The following is a 16,276-nucleotide window of genomic DNA, read 5'->3' on the forward strand; positions in this document are numbered from 1 at the left end:
CTTCCCTGCTCGGTTCCGCTCCCTGCGCCACGCTCAGCTCAGACTCGCAGGCGTCCTCTGCAGCCGGGACGCGGCGGGGAGCTCTCCTACAGCGGCACGACAGCGGCGAATGTGGCCCGGGCCAGGCGCCTCGGCCCTCGGGCCGCGGCGGGGCCGCTCCGAGGCCGCGGAAGCAGCCGGAGCCGCGGCCCGGGCAGCGGGGCCGGCACAGCCCCACAGCCCCGGGCCCGCCCCTCGCGGCCCCGCGCCGAAGGGCAGCGCGGCACGGGGAGCCCGCGGGCTGCGGCTGCGCTGCCTCCCGGCCGCGCCACACGCGGCGGGCGGCCTCCGGGGCACCACGGGTGCTCCGGGGACACTGATGCCGAGCCGCCGAGCAGCACAATGCCGCGGAGTGCATGAAGGGAGAGACAGGGTGTATAGCGAGCTAAGGAACAAAGAAGGGCAGTGTTCATCGGTGCCTCCCCTCTAGGAGCAATGGAGGGCCCGAGATGGCGCCCAGACCCAAAGCCGAGGCACCTGGCTGGCCTGCCCGGGTTCTGGGTAGGACGTGTCACCAAGAGACCCTCCAGCCTGGTACGGCCCTCTGCTCATTATGTGAGCAGTCTTCAAGGTGAGCAGCGATCTGTGCTTGATTCCAGAGGGTATTCCACTCGGCATTGGCCGAGTTTATGCAGCTTGTCAGCTGGAGACTGCTTATGAACCTTGGAGACACCCCAGAGGTGGAAAGCTGTCAATGCCTCTGTGCTTGTGGCTCTAAACACCTGGGGTTTAACTGGTGCTTCCTGGGCAATTGTACCAAAGGTGCTCCGCATAAGGCCTCCCAAGAGATTCTGAGACAAATGTGCCTGGCACACATAAGTCATGAATATTTCCTTCCTGGAAGAGCTGCTCAGCCGAAAGGCCACTTGTGTTAACTCTTACCTGTGGGAACTGACACCTTTGTGTGTTCCATGGCAGTACATCATGGTGTCCAAGGAGAAACAAGAGGGAGCTCAGGGCCTCTGCAAGACTGCTTGAAGGATCTATGTATTTACTTCTAGTTTTTGTATTTACCTAGTATTTACTTCTGCCCTTTGCAATTAGGCAGACACAGGAAGGTTGTAGAGGTGAGTACCACCTTGTTGGAAATAAAACCGGGCAGGAGATTGTTTTAACTCCTTTAATAGCCTTTATTAATTAGGGATGGCTCGAGGGAACACCTACGCCACTGCTGCTCCCAATGGGCACCGCTGAGGAGGAGGTCTTCGACAGCTTTGCCACATGCGCTGCAGAGTCAGGAGCCTTGCCTCACGGAAGTTCCCAGGAATTCTCTCTAGTCTCTTTCAGTCTGGGGGTGTCTCCCTGCGAGTGCTTCTTAGATCCGGGTGAGAACCTAGAGAACCGTTAGATGTAGTCTGTGGATGGCTGAGCGCTTTCCTCACCTGATGCTGCCTTTCATTCCTTTGCAGTTTATGTTGGCTCGTCGTTATTAGGGGCTGTTAGTATCCACCACACTTCTGTCTGAGCAGGGCACCCTGGGAGTAGCCTGATTTCCATAATGGGTGGTGTCAGGCGAGGAATAGACAAGAAGTGGGCAGTGCCTCCGGGTTGACAGGCAGGCAGAGAGGAGCTAGTAAGAAGCAAACAGTGTCGATGCCGTGACTGACAGGTGGGAAGCAGCAGACGAGGCGCAGGCGGCTTCGATGGGTTGGTAGACGAACAAGGGAGCAGTGGAGGCTTAATTTGGAACAAGGTAATGAGTTTCGGGGTCCTGGGGGAAACTGGGAAGGGACTGTGCAGTCTTGGGGATGGGGATGTACAACATTTGGTAGAGAACTGGGGTTTGGGATACAGAAAACAGATAACATTGATACATAGAACTGGTAACTTATACATACAACAGATAACACAGATAACTGATAACCATGAACACTGCCCCTTGAAGTTTACTCCTCTCAATCCCCCTCTCTTTTTCTTTGATCGGGTTCTCAACCCACATCAATTCTTTTATTATTGCCTAGATACACTTGATATTGATTGTATAGTTTTTCTGCTGTGCTGAATTCTTCTCCATTAGATGTCAGTTTGACTGTATTTGTGGGATTTTTGTGATTATTTTCTGATATTTGGAGACTGGCTTGCACAGTGGAGGTAACTATGCTGATTAGGCAGGGGAGGATGCAAGGGGTAAGGAGAAGGCTGGCTATTGCACTTAAGGCTGTAAATATGATTTTCTTCCACCAGGCTCCTTTTAGGGACCAGAAATTGTCCCACCAGTCCATATTTATAAGGGCAGTCCATTCTTGGGTGCCCACATACTCTACTTTCCTTATTTCTTTTGAGATGTTCCTGATCACTTCGCTTTTATCATCTATTTCTAGACAGCACTCAGATGAATTAAATTTCCCGCAGATACCCCCTTCATTAGCTAGCAAGTAATCTACTGCCAATCTGATTTGATATACTACAATCCTGGTCTGGGCTAGCTGGTGACTAATGTGGTCTAGGGCTAAAGCTGTTTTGTTTGATATGACTTCAAGGACTGCTTGTAATCTGATGATATGATTTAGCATATAAATAGGAGTCCTATACCCCCATGACCCATCCTGAGCCCAGGTGGCTGGCCCATAAGTCTTGATTATTTCTTCTGGGGTCCATACTGTTCCCTTCCAGGTCTGAGTACTGTCGATAGTTCTTTTTTCTCTGTTTCTCTTATCCCAGCTGTCATATAAAGGCACCCCTAAGTCATTCCTTGACTCCCTAGGTAATAGAAAGAAGGCTGGTTTGATTATACCTATCGTGCAACTGCCAGTCCAGTCTCCAGGAAGGTGTGTATAGGCCTTGTCCCCGCATATCCAGAACAGGTGTTCTGGGGCTTTCCAGGAGGTGTTTTGAGTGTCGGAGGGACGTTCCCAATATTTAGACATTTCTCTAAGTCCCCAAAATGGGTTGATTCCCCTGCCAGTGCACTGGTGTAATCGGTATCCCTCATTATAGATGCACCCAGTTGTCCTCTTTCCAATTACCCAATAAGTCTCAGGTTCTCTGGGAATCCATTCTTGAGTGAGTTCTTGTATGAGTAGGGATCTTTTACAGGCCATCTTGCCTACAAAGGTTTTATACCGTCTCCCTGCTCTTCTTATACATTCCTCCCCAATAACCTTAGACTTCAAGTCCCATTGCTCTTTTGTCCTCTCTTTACTACGAGGGGGTTCCTGTTTCATTATTTTCCACCTCAAAATGACTAAGGGAGCTAAGCTGATCCCTTCCCAGGGCAGCACATCTGACATTTGGGTGCTCCCACAAATCCAGCAGTTGGTTATATTAAGCTCGTGGCTTATTTTTTCAACTAAGTCAATGAACAAATTTTTATTGAGGGGTTCCTCCATTTCCATTTTTTTCATGGTTAGAGGTTTTTCTTTTATGAGATCTCTTCCTCCCTTTATGTTGTTTATTTCTTCTAGACAAAACCATTCTCTGATAGGGCACTCCCCAGTCAGGCGCTGCTTAAATGTAGCAGCATTCCTTGCTATCCAATACTGTTTACCCTCTTCCTCGCAGGTGGAGAGTTGGGTAATGTCAAAGCAGGTGGGGTTCACATTAGTATGTACTCTGATTAGGGATTGCAAGTTCTCCCCATCATAGATTGGAGAATAGCACTTTGAGCAAGCTCTGCTAGTGTGTCTACTCATTATTAGGACTAATACTAGCCCTCCCAAGAGTCCAGTATGAACCTTCTCCATCTTGTTCTGGTCTCACCTGGCCTTGCCTCTTGGGTCCTGGAGCTCCTCAGAGCTAATCCTCAGAGTCCTCTTATGCGTCCCCGTCCTCTGGTCATTAATTTAGCTCCCCTAGAGTGTGCCCTATGAGAGAGTCTCAAGGTGCATATAAGGAATCATCTTAACCGTTATATAACAGTCTTAATTACCGTAACTTACAATACTCATACAAACTCACAACTTTTATATAACTTTTGTTTACAATTGTACTTAGGCACTCAAGATCGTTAGCTGTCTTAAATAGTTCTCTATCTGGTCTTTGGTTTATTTTTGAAGGTGAACTTCAGTGTACCAGGTTGCTGGGTGATGGTCCGCTCCGAGTGGCTGGGCAAAGTGTTTGGGTTCGACGGTTGATTGGGGGGTGACGGTTCGTTGGGTCCTTTTACTCTGGTTATATGTGTCCAGCCCTTCTCCTGAGTCCTGACCGCGGTATGAGTAGTAAGGAGTACCTGAAGTGGACCTTCAAATTTGGGCGTTAATGGAGTATTGGTCCAGGATTTTATTAATACCCAATCCCCAGGGTTAATTTGATGGGCCTTTGAATCAAGAGGTGAGGTTTGGGGAACATATCCTTTCTCTCTAAGATCCTCTGGGGTTTTTCCAATGGCTTGTAGATATTGCTGCGCTATAGTTTCCCCTTCTTGGTAGCTTCCCGTACTATAAGGTGTTAGTAAAAAAGGAAGTCCAAACATCATTTAATAGGGAAACCCCTAGGTCGGACCTGGGTCTTGTCCTGATTCTTAGAAGAGCGAGGGGTAAGCACTTGAGCCAGTTCATGTGAGGCTCTTCAATTAGCTTAGTTAACACATTTTTAAGAGTCTTGTTCATTCGCTCCACTCTTCCTGAGCTTTGGGGATGCCATGGTGTGTGGAGTCTCCATTTCCCTCCCAATGCATCAATAGTTCTTTGTAGTATTTGGGCGGTGAAGTGGGGTCCCCTACCTGAGTCGATGTTGTTTATGAGGCCATATCGAGGAATTATGTGTTTGAGTAGGGTTTCTACTACGACCTCCGCCATCTCCTTTTTGGTTGGAAAAGCCTCCACCCAGTGAGTTAGATGATCTGCTGTCACTGAAAGATGTTTATAACCTTGGGCTGGGGGCATCTCAGTGAAATCTATTTGTATATTCTGGAAAGGTCTTGATGCTAATTCCCTTCCCCCTGGTGTGGTCTTTCTCATAGCCCATTGGTTGACTTTCTGGCAAATAGCACACCCCTGGGTTATGGCCTTTTTTAAATCATATACCCCTATACATAGGTGTTTTCTTAAGAAATGGTCACATAATCCTTGGGTACCCCAATGAGTTAGCCCATGGATTTCACTTAACATCCTTCTTGCTAGGGGCTTATTTAGAAACTTTCTCCCATCAGGGGTTACCCATTCCCCACATCTGCCCTGTTGCATCTTCAATTCCTCCATTACCTTTAATTCTTTTTTACTGTATATTGGCTCTTCACTATCCTCTCTTTCCCCTGAGACCTTATTCAACACCATAATTTTGATTGGTTCCCCTGGCCCTTGAGCTGCTTTCTTCGCCTCCTGATCTGCCATCTGATTTCCTTTCTCTTCTGAAGGGTCTCCTTTTTGATGGCCTTTTACATGTACTATAGCTAATTCTAGGGGCTTTAGCAGAGATGTTAGCAAGGCCTTTATCAGTTCTTTGTGTACCAAGCCCTTTTCTTTTGAGTTTAGGTACCCACGCTCTTCCCAAATCTTCCCAAAAGTGTGGACTATCCCAAAGGCATACTTCGAGTCTGTGTATATTGTCTCTCGGTCCCCATCTAATAAGTCCAGTCCTCTTTTTAATGCATAGATCTCGCAGAGTTGAGCTGACCAATGACTAGGTAATTTTCCTGTTTCTAAGGCCTTCATATCTTCTCTGGTTGACCCTTCTATGACAGCATATCCGGATGCCCTTTCACTCTCGAAGACCCATCTGTAAACAGCTTCCTTCCATAGGGTAAGGGCACACTCTCCAAATCCTCCCTTACCTTCGTTTGAAAGCCCATAAGCTCTAGACAGTCATGTTCTAATTCCTGGGGAGGTTCCCCGGAAAGAAATTGCCCTGGATTTAGAGTTTTTGAGATAGTTAGAGTAAGATTTTCTGAGTTCATCGAAGTAATCTCATATTTAAGTAATCAGGAATCTGTTATCCACTCAGGGGCTTTTTGACTTAAAACTGTCTTTAGGTCGTGAGGGGTATGGACCTGTATCTTCCCTTGTAGGGTGAGTTTTTGAGTCTCCTCTACTAGCATAGCAGTCACGGTGATAGCTTGTAAACAAGTGGGCCATCCTCGGGCAACAGGGTCTAACAGTTTGGATAGGAAGGCTATGGGTTTTTTACACCTACCCCATTCTTGAGTTACTACTCCATATGCAACTCCCTCTTCAGTATTTACAAACAGGCCAAATTCCTTCTTTAATCAGGTAAGCTCAGGACAGGTGCTGTGGACAATTTATGTTTTAAATCTTTCAATTGGTTTTCATCTTCTTCTGTTCACTCTAGTGGCTCTGGGTCAACTAGCTTGTTGTAAAGAAATTTTACACTTTGAGTGTATTTGTCGAGCCACAATCTACAATACACGAAGAGGCCTAGGAGCTTCCGTATATCCTTCTTTGTTTTAGGTGCAGGTATAGCCTGGATCCCTGCAATCCTTTTGGGACAACTTTTTATATCCTTTTCCGATCAGGTGTCCTAGGTATATCACCTCCTGCTCAACAAACTGGAGTTTCTTCTTAGACACTCTCAGTCCTTTTCTCCCCAGGAAATTTAAGAGCTGTATGCTAACTGTTGTTACTTCAGCTCAATCCTCTCTGGATCTGATAAGTCGTCAACATATTGCAGCACTTGGACCTGTCCTCCAGGGGCAAACTGTTCTAATAGTTTCTCGAGAGCTTGCCCGAACAAATTTGGAGATTCGGTGAACCCATGTGGTAAGCAGGTCCACCTTAACTGCTGCTTTCTCCTTCTTTCTGGGTGTTCCCACTCGAATGCGAACCTATCTCTACATTCCTCGGCTAGGGGGCAGGCCCAAAAGGCTTCTTTTAAGTCAATGATCATGAACCACGCATGTTTCGGAGAAATCTGACTCAGTAGCGTATAAGGATTTGGAACCACAGGGTGTCTAGTGACAGTTTTCTTGTTAATTTCTCGTAGATCTTGCACGAGTCTATACTTCCCTTCGGCTTTCTTTACTGCAAGTATGGGGGTGTTATGAGGGGACATGCACTGTGGCGGTGCGTTTTTATTTTTGTTGAACTATTAATGAGCTCTATGTATGTTTTAAAATTCTTTGTAAGTTGGTTTGTTCCTTGTACCCCCTGTTTGTCCTTAGTGGTTCTCTCCCTGGACTTGTTACGTAATTGTTCGTTATATGTCAATCATCCCTACCCCCTCTACCCCAGTTGTCAATCCCCTCTCTCTCCCCTTGGGCGCCCTGTCCATCACTTAGGGGCCCTTCCCTGGGTTCTGGAAAGATCCAGGAAGGGCGTCGAGTGGTTGGTGGGTGCCCGAAGAGTCCCCTCCCCCTTTCTTGGGATTGGATCCCCATCTTGTGGTTAACACCCCTTGTTACGCCCCTTTGCTTTTCCATTGGTCGACCGGTTGTCGCCTCCCCTGAACCCTCCCCCTGTTAAAAGTGGTTGCACAGCTCTGCTCGGGGCTCTCTGAGCGCAGTTGCCTCCCGAGGTAGAGCTCCGTCCGTGACTCCCTCAATAAACCACCCTATCGCACTGTGCCTGAGAGTCAGCTTCTTTCCTGCCGCCGTGGTTGCATCACACCTTCTGCTCTGTCGCTTGGTGGGGAACCAAGTACCCACGGGGAGGAGGTGGCTTGCGTGCCTTGCTACCCCGACCCACAGAACACCAGTGGCAGTGTTGCTGAGCTAGCCTGCGGTCTGCATCAAGCGATAAGGCACCGCGACAGCGTTTCTGGTGCCCAACGTGGGGCCCCCCCGGCGACGGAGTGGACGCTGCGGCAAGGATTGGGGCTTGAAGAGCCCGAAGTAGTCCGTGGACGTCACGCTACCCTCGGTCAGAGCGGTTTTATGACTCGCTCCTGAGGGCGGAGAGAACAACTCCTGTACACCCGAGGAGCTCTCTCCAGGCGGCCGGTCAGCGACCCTGAGCTTCGCTGGATCCGAGGAGGGGTAAGTATCCCTGCTAGGGTGCTTACTAGGGAAGGTTTTCTCCCCGGGGAGGGGGAGGAAGACTGGATAGGGAAGGAATCGCTCAGGGCGGTTCTGGCTGCTCAGCCCGGGGGAATTGGGTTTGCCCTTTTTCTCCGTTTGGAACCCTCTTTCGGATCCCCTTTAGTTGTCTTTCGTTTGTATTTTTAGTTTGTGGTTGGTTGGTTGTTTTGTTGATTGCAGTTCCCCGAGGAGGTGGGATCCTCGCTCGGTTTTAAGTGAATTTTGCTGTTTGTTTTTGGTTTAATTTTATTTTGCTCAGGTGTCAGTTGAGGGCAACACCTTTTAAGAAAGCATGGGTGTGAAGCTTTCCGTTGCCCAAAGAGGCGTGTATGATAGTTTGAAAGTTGTTGTTAAAGATTCCAAGTTATATGTTTCAAAAGGCGAATTAAAGCGGTTTGTCGGCTGGCTCTTTTTGTACTTCCCGAGAATATCCCCCGATCAGCTCCACTCAGCCCGATTTTGGAGCAGTGTGGAGAGAAAATTATTTCAATTGGCAGGGACGGGGGATGAAGAGGTCCAAAAATATTTTAATTTGGTCGCACAGCTGAGTTCTGCAATCAAAAAGCAATATGAAGCACAAAAGGAGCCAGATAGGAGACAACCGTCCCCCTGTTCTCCTTCCCCCAAGCCTTCCCCAAAACCCCTCTGTCCCCAGAAGGGCATTTTGAAAGGAGCGGCAGGAGCTCATCCTGCCCGCTCAGGCTCCTTCAGAATGCCTGAATCCCCCCGCCCGAGCAGTCTCGGCCGGACTGCCCGGGGTCTCTCGAACCATCCTGGCCAGATGGTGTGAGAACCTTCCCTACCCTCATCATTCCCAGTTCATAAACCCCGTGTTAGCATTAGTATAGATGGAGAGATTCAACCCCAAGATGGCTCCCTCGTCCTTTCCCCACAAGATGGCGGAGACCGCATGGCTCGGTTCTCCCCATCCCCCTTTCCTCTTCCCCACAACCCCTTTCTTCTCGCCCCTACTCAGACCAACCCCTTCTTATCCCCAACCCCTCCCCTTTCTTGCAAGACTCCTCCCTCGTCTGCCCCCTGCGCCCCTCCCTTTTCTCCGCCTTCCCTGATGACCCCTCCTCCTGCCCCTCCCCTAACTCCTCCCTACGAGTCCGCCCCCAGGAACGCCCCTAAGATGTCATCGTCTGTCCAAACCACTCCCCCTCTCGGAAGGCGTGGCGCCTCGGCTTCCGGTTCCCACGCTCCCCCTTCCGGTTCCCGCAATAGGGGGCCGGATGGGGATGAGCCTGGGCCTGAGCCCGGGAGCCCACCCCAGTCCTCTCCTATCCCAAGCCTTGCCCCAGTTGTATATAAGCATACCCGCGGAGGGCATCACGTGCGTCCAGTTTATCACCCATTCCCTCAATCAGCTATCAAGGACTTGTGCAAAGCCCACAAAGATTACGGGCAAGAGAGTCCCTATTTCAGGGGACTTCTCCGCTCTGATCTTAATGTGGCTGCTGTAACACCTGCGGATCTGAGGCAGCTGTTCTCCTGCCTGATGAATTCCACAGAGTTTCAGCTCTGGGAATCGGCATAGAGACGGCTGCTATCAGATGCTTTGCCAAGCCTCCTCGTCGACCCTGACACTGCAGTCGATGAGGAAGGGAATGCCCTCACCCTAGACCATCTTATGGGTGAGGGACGCTGGACAGCACCTGTTGATCATGCAAATACCATCCCGCCCAAAGCGCTTGATGTTATACGGGACCATGCGATGACAGCGTTTTTTGGAATGGTCCCCGATGGCCCAGTAACTCCTTATTGTAAGATCTTTCAGGAGCCAAAGGAGTCCTTTACAGCTTTCGTAGAGCGGCTCACCAGAGCAGTGGAACTCCAAATCCCAGACGTGTCAGCAAGAAGGGGAATTCTAAGGGAAACGGCTTTCAATAACGCCAACTCAGTGTGTCGGACAGCGATACTCAGCCTTCCCTTAGACCGCCCCCCGCTCTATCAGATATGCTGCGCGTCTGCCAAGTTAAAGTCCCCTTACTGCAAGCCGGTGAGATGCAACAACAGATTGAGACTCCGAAAGTCGCAGCGGCCATCACACAACCATCTACGGGGCCAACCCCACAGAGAAGACCATATGTTCCCAATAGACAGCGCTGCTACCTCTGTGGGGATGTGGGGCATTGGGCAGCGCAATGCCACCTGAAGAAAGACTTGCACAATCTTAAAAACAAAAAAGGGGGAGGTGGGGGAGATGGGCAAGTGGGCCCGAATGACAATCAAAAAAATTAAATGGGGAGCGCAGGTCCACCTGGCGCCAGGACAGAAATAGGGTGGACCAAGTGAAGGGGGGAGCGGGAGACCACCAGAGCGCCAATGAAATGCTGCCCATTGCATTTAAAGAAAGAGATACAACTTCGCCGGAGGTGACAATTCGTACAGACCATGACCTTTCTAAACCAATTTTTTCAACAGATTCCAGGTATTCCCCGTACCGGTTGTGGCTCACTGAGGGTCTGCACCTGAGGACCGCCGACTGGGTCCTAGCGTCGGTAAATACCGAAGAGCAGGGCCCCTGGCCAGTCGAGGAAGGTGAGTTCATCGTGATCGGCGACTGCAAACACACACCGCTAGAGATCGAGATTCTCCCAGGCACGCTGATCAACAACCCTGGGAGACTCGTTCTCTGGCTGCGCTGTGTCCACCCACCTACTTACCTAGCAAAGGGCCAAATCATCGCCCAGATGATTCCTACCCGGGGACCAAAGGTACCATCTGAAACCCCGATGGTCTGTCCTGTACAGGCTATAACAGAAGAAAGACCCCGGGTAGCTTGTGAGTTTAGTGCGGGTGGGGAGGCCCTAAGAATCACGGGCCTGTTAGACACGGGGGCAGATGTGACGGTCGTGCCCGCCAAGGACTGGCCGTCGCATTGGGCTCTGCAAAACGTAGCCGGACACGTACAAGGTGTAGGGGGCTTAAAATTGGCCAAGCAATCAAAAAGCGTAGTTCAAATTAAGGGGCCGGGAGGGCAATTGGCTAATATTCACCCTTTCGTGTTAAATTACAAAGAGCCCCTGCTTGGAAGAGATCTTATGTCCCAATGGGGGGTCACAATTGACATTCCCGACCCCTCTCAGGATTTTTCCGTAGCGGTCACTGAGGAGCGCCGTACCCAAAAACTGAATTGGCTAACGGATTCCCCAGTCTGGGTAGAGCAGTGGCCGCTATCTAAAGAAAAATTAAAGGCGCTCGAAGAGCTCGTAGAGGAGCAGCTGGCCAAAGGCCACATTGTTGAGACAAATAGCCCTTGGAACTCCCTGATTTTTGTAATCAAGAAGCCGGGGAAGGACAAGTGGCGGCTCCTCCACGATCTCAGACAAATTAACAACGTCATAGAGGACATGGGGTCTCTACAACCAGGGATGCCTTCCCTGACCATGCTGCCCCAAAATTGGCAATTAGCAGTGATAGACATCAAAGATTGTTTTTTTCAAATTCCCCTACACCCTGACGATGCCCCGCGTTTTGCGTTCTCGGTGCCAACCATCAACCGAGCAGCCCCAAGGAAACGATACCACTGGCGAGTTCTCCCACAAGGGATGAAAAATTCTCCTGTCATCTGCCAGTGGTTCGTGGCTTCCTTGTTGTCCCCTGTCCGCGCAGCCGCGGACAAGGCTATCATCCATCATTATATGGATGATGTCCTTGTGTGTGCCCCGAACGATGACGTTCTGTCCCACGCGCTCGACCTGACAATCACTGCATTGATTGCTGCAGGGTTCGAGCTGCAAGAGGAGAAGGTTCAGCGGATGCCACCTTGGCGGTACCTTGGACTTGAAATCAGTAAGAGGACCATTGTTCCTCAAAAATTGGAAATCAAAACAAAGGTAAGCACCCTCGCAGATCTCCATCAGCTGTGTGGGGCATTGAATTGGGTAAGGCCCTGGCTAGGCCTGACCACCGAGGACCTAGCCCCCCTTTTCAATTTATTGAAAGGGGGAGAGGAGCTCAGTTCTCCCAGGACCCTTACCCCAGAGGCGAAGGAAGCCCTGGAGAAAGTGCAAGACTGTATGTCCACCAGGCAAGCCCACAGATGCGACCCGGGCTTGCCTTTCAAATTTATTGTAATGGGAAGATTGCCACACCTCCATGGGGTGATATTCCAATGGAGCGACACCATCAAAAAGGATCGAGGCGGGAATGATCCTCTCTTAATTATAGAGTGGGTCTTCCTTAGCCACTAGCGATCCAAGAGGATGACCCGGCCACAAGAGTTGGTAGCTGAGTTGATCCGCAAAGCAAGATCGCGGATCAGGGATTTGGCCGGGTGCGATTTTGAATGCATACACATACCAATTGGATTGAAATCGGGCCAAATTACTAAAGCAATGTTAGAACATCTGCTTCAAGAAAATGAAGCCCTGCAATTTGCCTTAGATTCCTTCACAGGTCAAATTTCAATACATCGGCCTGCCCACAAAATTTTTAATCAGGACGTTCAATTCGCTCTTTCCTTAAAAAGTGTTCAGAGTAGGAAACCACTCGAAGCTCTGACCATTTTCACCGACGCGTCCGGAAGATCCCACAAGTCAGTTATGACTTGGAAGGATCCTCAGACTCAGCAGTGGGAGGCAGATATTGCTGAGGTGGAAGGATCACCTCAAGTTGCCGAGTTGGCCGCCGTTGTTAGGGCATTCGAGAAGTTCCCTGAACCTTTCAATTTGGTTACTGACTCTGCCTATGTGGCGGGGGTGGTTTCTAGGGCAGAACAAGCCATCCTGCAGGAGGTATCTAACATTGCTCTTTTTGAATTGCTCTCGAAACTGATAAAGCTTGTTTCCCACCGAGAGCATCCCTTTTATGTTATGCATACGAGATCGCACACCGAGTTGCCAGGGTTCATTGCGGAGGGTAACAGGAGAGCTGATGCTCTCGCTGCCCCTGTCGCAATGGCCCCCCTGCCAAATGTTTTCGAGCAGGCGAAACTCAGCCACCAAGTCTTCCATCAAAATGCGCCTGGCCCTGTTCGCCGGTTCCACCTCACCCGGGAACAGGCCAAAGCGATTGTGGCCGCGTGTCCGTCCTGCTCCAAATACGCACTGCCCACCCTAAGTGTGGGAGTGAACCCCAGGGGTCTTAAAAGCTGCGAGGTGTGGCAAACAGACGTCACCCACATCCCAGAATTCGGCCGAGCCAAATTTGTTCATGTATCAGTGGACACTTTCTCCGGAACAGTCTTTGCCTCTGCCCACACAGGGGAGAAGTCCTCGGATGCCATCAAACATCTCATCCAGGCCTTCTCCTTCATGGGGATTCCGAGGGAGCTTAAAACTGATAATGGTCCGGCGTACTGTTCGAGGGAATTCTGCAGCTTCCTGCAGCAATGGGGGGTGGAGCACAAAACCGGCATCCCCCATTCCCCCACAGGTCAAGCCGTGGTCGAAAGGACCCATAGGGACATCAAACGGGTCCTACACCAACAACAACAGGTGCTTAAGACAGAACCACCCTCAATCCGATTGGCCAGGGCACTGTTTACGATCAATTTCTTAAACTGCTCCTTCGAGGGATTGAACCCCCCAGTCGTGCGGCACTTTAGTGCAAACCCTCAATTCCATCAAAAGGAGAAGCCGCCGGTCATGGTCAGGGATCCTGAGACAGGACGGATGGAGGGGCCTCACGATTTGGTCACGTGGGGTCGTGGATACGCTTGCGTGTCCACCCCCACTGGACCCAAGTGGGTTCCATCAAAGTGGGTGAGACCCTACGTCCCGAAAGTCTCTGGATCCCATGGAAAAAAGTCCATCCAGGTAACAGCAGCAGCGTGGAGGCGCAGGAGGAGGGAAGACGACCCATGGGAAGAGCTCCCTTTCCCCCCGGATATTTCAAGCTTCAATTAATATATGTTCTTTTAGTTTCTTTCAGTTCAGGATGAGCCCTGCCAGAGCACAGTTTCTTCCCCCGAGGAATTTCCATCACCTCCTCGGGGTCTGCCTGATCGTCAGCAGCCTCAGTCTCCAAACCGCTGGATGGATCATACCGCAGCCGAAGGCCAACGTGTGGGCGACGTTGGCCAGATCAATGGGCCAAGATCACATCTGCCTCACGGCTGCGTCAGCAGATGACCCTCTCTCGACCTGTCTCGTGGGGATCCCCTTTAAGCCCGAGGAGTTCCCCGCGGAACTTCTCAAATACTTGAGAACAGCTAACCAGGTCCGGCCCCACCCTTATACTTTAAAAGGCCCTATTAAGAATCCCTTTGCCATATGGTCAGGTTTTGAGCACTCCCTTCCCCAATTGGTTTCTTACCCCACCGAATTAGAGCTTCTAAGTTCGGTTAATGCCTCCTTTTGCGTTAAGTTCATTTATACCCCCCCAAAGGAACAGGATCAACTTTACCACCAGATCTGTCCCCATCGCCTAATGCCAGACGGCTGGTGCCAGGACACCGTAGAGGTCCATATACCAACTACCACCCGTCATAAGCCCCTTAAACTCCCAAAGGGAGTGTTCATGATCTGTGGTGACTGAGCGTGGGCAGGCATCCCCCCTCTCCCCACAGGAGGTCCTTGCACATTAGGCCAGTTGAGCTTGTTTACCCCCAACAAAACTTCTGTGGCTAATTGGCAACGCAAATTATCTCGTAATTCGGCTATTCAAAAAAGAGATCTCAGTGCAATTGACCCCGAATGTGATCATGAAATTGTCCATTGGTCAAAAGCTAAAGGAGTCACAGTCACCATTTTCTTGCCTTGGGTGGCGATTGCAAAGGCTCTAGGTGAATTGGCCCACCTAGAGTGCTGGGTGGCTAAACAGGCCAATTTAACAACTGATGCCTTGACGAACCTCCTAGGTGAGGAGGAAACATCGAGGCAGGCGACTCTTCAAAATCGGGCGGCCATTGATTACCTCCTCCTACTGCATGGCCACCGATGCGAAGAGTTTGAGGGACTCTGTTGTTTTAATTTGTCATCCAAGGCAGAGAACATCCATGCTACCATCCAGCGGATGAAAGACATGATACCATACATCAAACGGGAGACAGGTGGCTGGCTAGACGAACTTTTCGGGAACTGGGGACTCACCGGCTGGGTTTCATCCACTTTGAAGACTTTGTTACTGTGTTTGTTTATTTTACTACTGACTGTGATTTCCTTTGGACTCCTCAAAAGAATGATCTTAAATTTGATTTCCGCTTCACACCCCCCCTCAGTTAACCGAGTCACTGTAGAGCAAGAGGAAGAAGGAATGGAGATGGACGAGTTAGACAACGATGAGGGTAGGAACCCCGATTTGGAAGATCATGGACTGGGGTATCCTACCCAACATGAATGGTTCGCCTCCAGTTATCCCAATTCAGAATATCTCCCTCCTCCCTTTCAGTTTACCTCATCATAAAACAAAAAAGGGGGAGATGTGGCGGTGCGTTTTTATTTTTGTTGAACTATTAATGAGCTCTGTGTATGTTTTAAAATTCTTTGTAAGTTGGTTTGTTCCTTGTACCCCCTGTTTGTCCTTAGTGGTTCTCTCCCTGGACTTGTTACGTAATTGTTCGTTATATGTCAATCATCCCTACCCCCTCTACCCCAGTTGTCAATCCCCTCTCTCTCCCCTTGGGCGCCCTGTCCATCACTTAGGGGCCCTTCCCTGGGTTCTGGAAAGATCCAGGAAGGGCGTCGAGTGGTTGGTGGGTGCCCGAAGAGTCCCCTCCCCCTTTCTTGGGATTGGATCCCCATCTTGTGGTTAACACCCCTTGTTACGCCCCTTTGCTTTTCCATTGGTCGACCGGTTGTCGCCTCCCCTGAACCCTCCCCCTGTTAAAAGTGGTTGCACAGCTCTGCTCGGGGCTCTCTGAGCGCAGTTGCCTCCCGAGGTAGAGCTCCGTCCGTGACTCCCTCAATAAACCACCCTATCGCACTGTGCCTGAGAGTCAGCTTCTTTCCTGCCGCCGTGGTTGCATCACACCTTCTGCTCTGTCGCTTGGTGGGGAACCAAGTACCCACGGGGAGGAGGTGGCTTGCGTGCCTTGCTACCCCGACCCACAGAACGCCAGTGGCAGTGTTGCTGAGCTAGCCTGCGGTCTGCATCAAGCGATAAGGCACCGCGACAATGCACGGCTCTAGGATGCCCTATTTTCAGGAGTTTCTCTATTTTTCAGGAGTTGCTCTATTATTGGGGCTAGTCCTGTCTTTCCCTCTGGGGAGATAGGGTACTGCTTTATTTGGACTGGAGAATTTCCTATTTGTATCTCTATTTTGATTGGTGGAATATCTAAAAAGCCACTCTTCCCTTCCTCAGCCCAGACTCTCAGATCGATTTCTTATAAGTCCTTTACTGTCAATTTCATCATTTTCACTTGCATCTTGCCTTTCC

The 16,276-nt window shown here is 50.2% G+C and overlaps 1 long non-coding RNA gene across 1 annotated transcript; it reads left to right on the plus strand.

Moving 5' to 3' along the window:
* The first annotated feature begins 320 nt into the window (after nt 1–320).
* On the plus strand, nt 321–15,824 carry LOC120765389 (uncharacterized). Its single transcript, XR_005704418.2, has 3 exons — nt 321–610; nt 10,376–10,492; nt 13,819–15,824. It is a non-coding gene; the product is annotated as an uncharacterized LOC120765389 (long non-coding RNA).
* The last annotated feature ends 452 nt before the right edge of the window (nt 15,825–16,276 follow it).

This window comes from Hirundo rustica, chromosome Z (assembly GCF_015227805.2).
Source record: "Hirundo rustica isolate bHirRus1 chromosome Z, bHirRus1.pri.v3, whole genome shotgun sequence".
NCBI classification, from domain to species: Eukaryota; Metazoa; Chordata; class Aves; order Passeriformes; family Hirundinidae; genus Hirundo; species Hirundo rustica.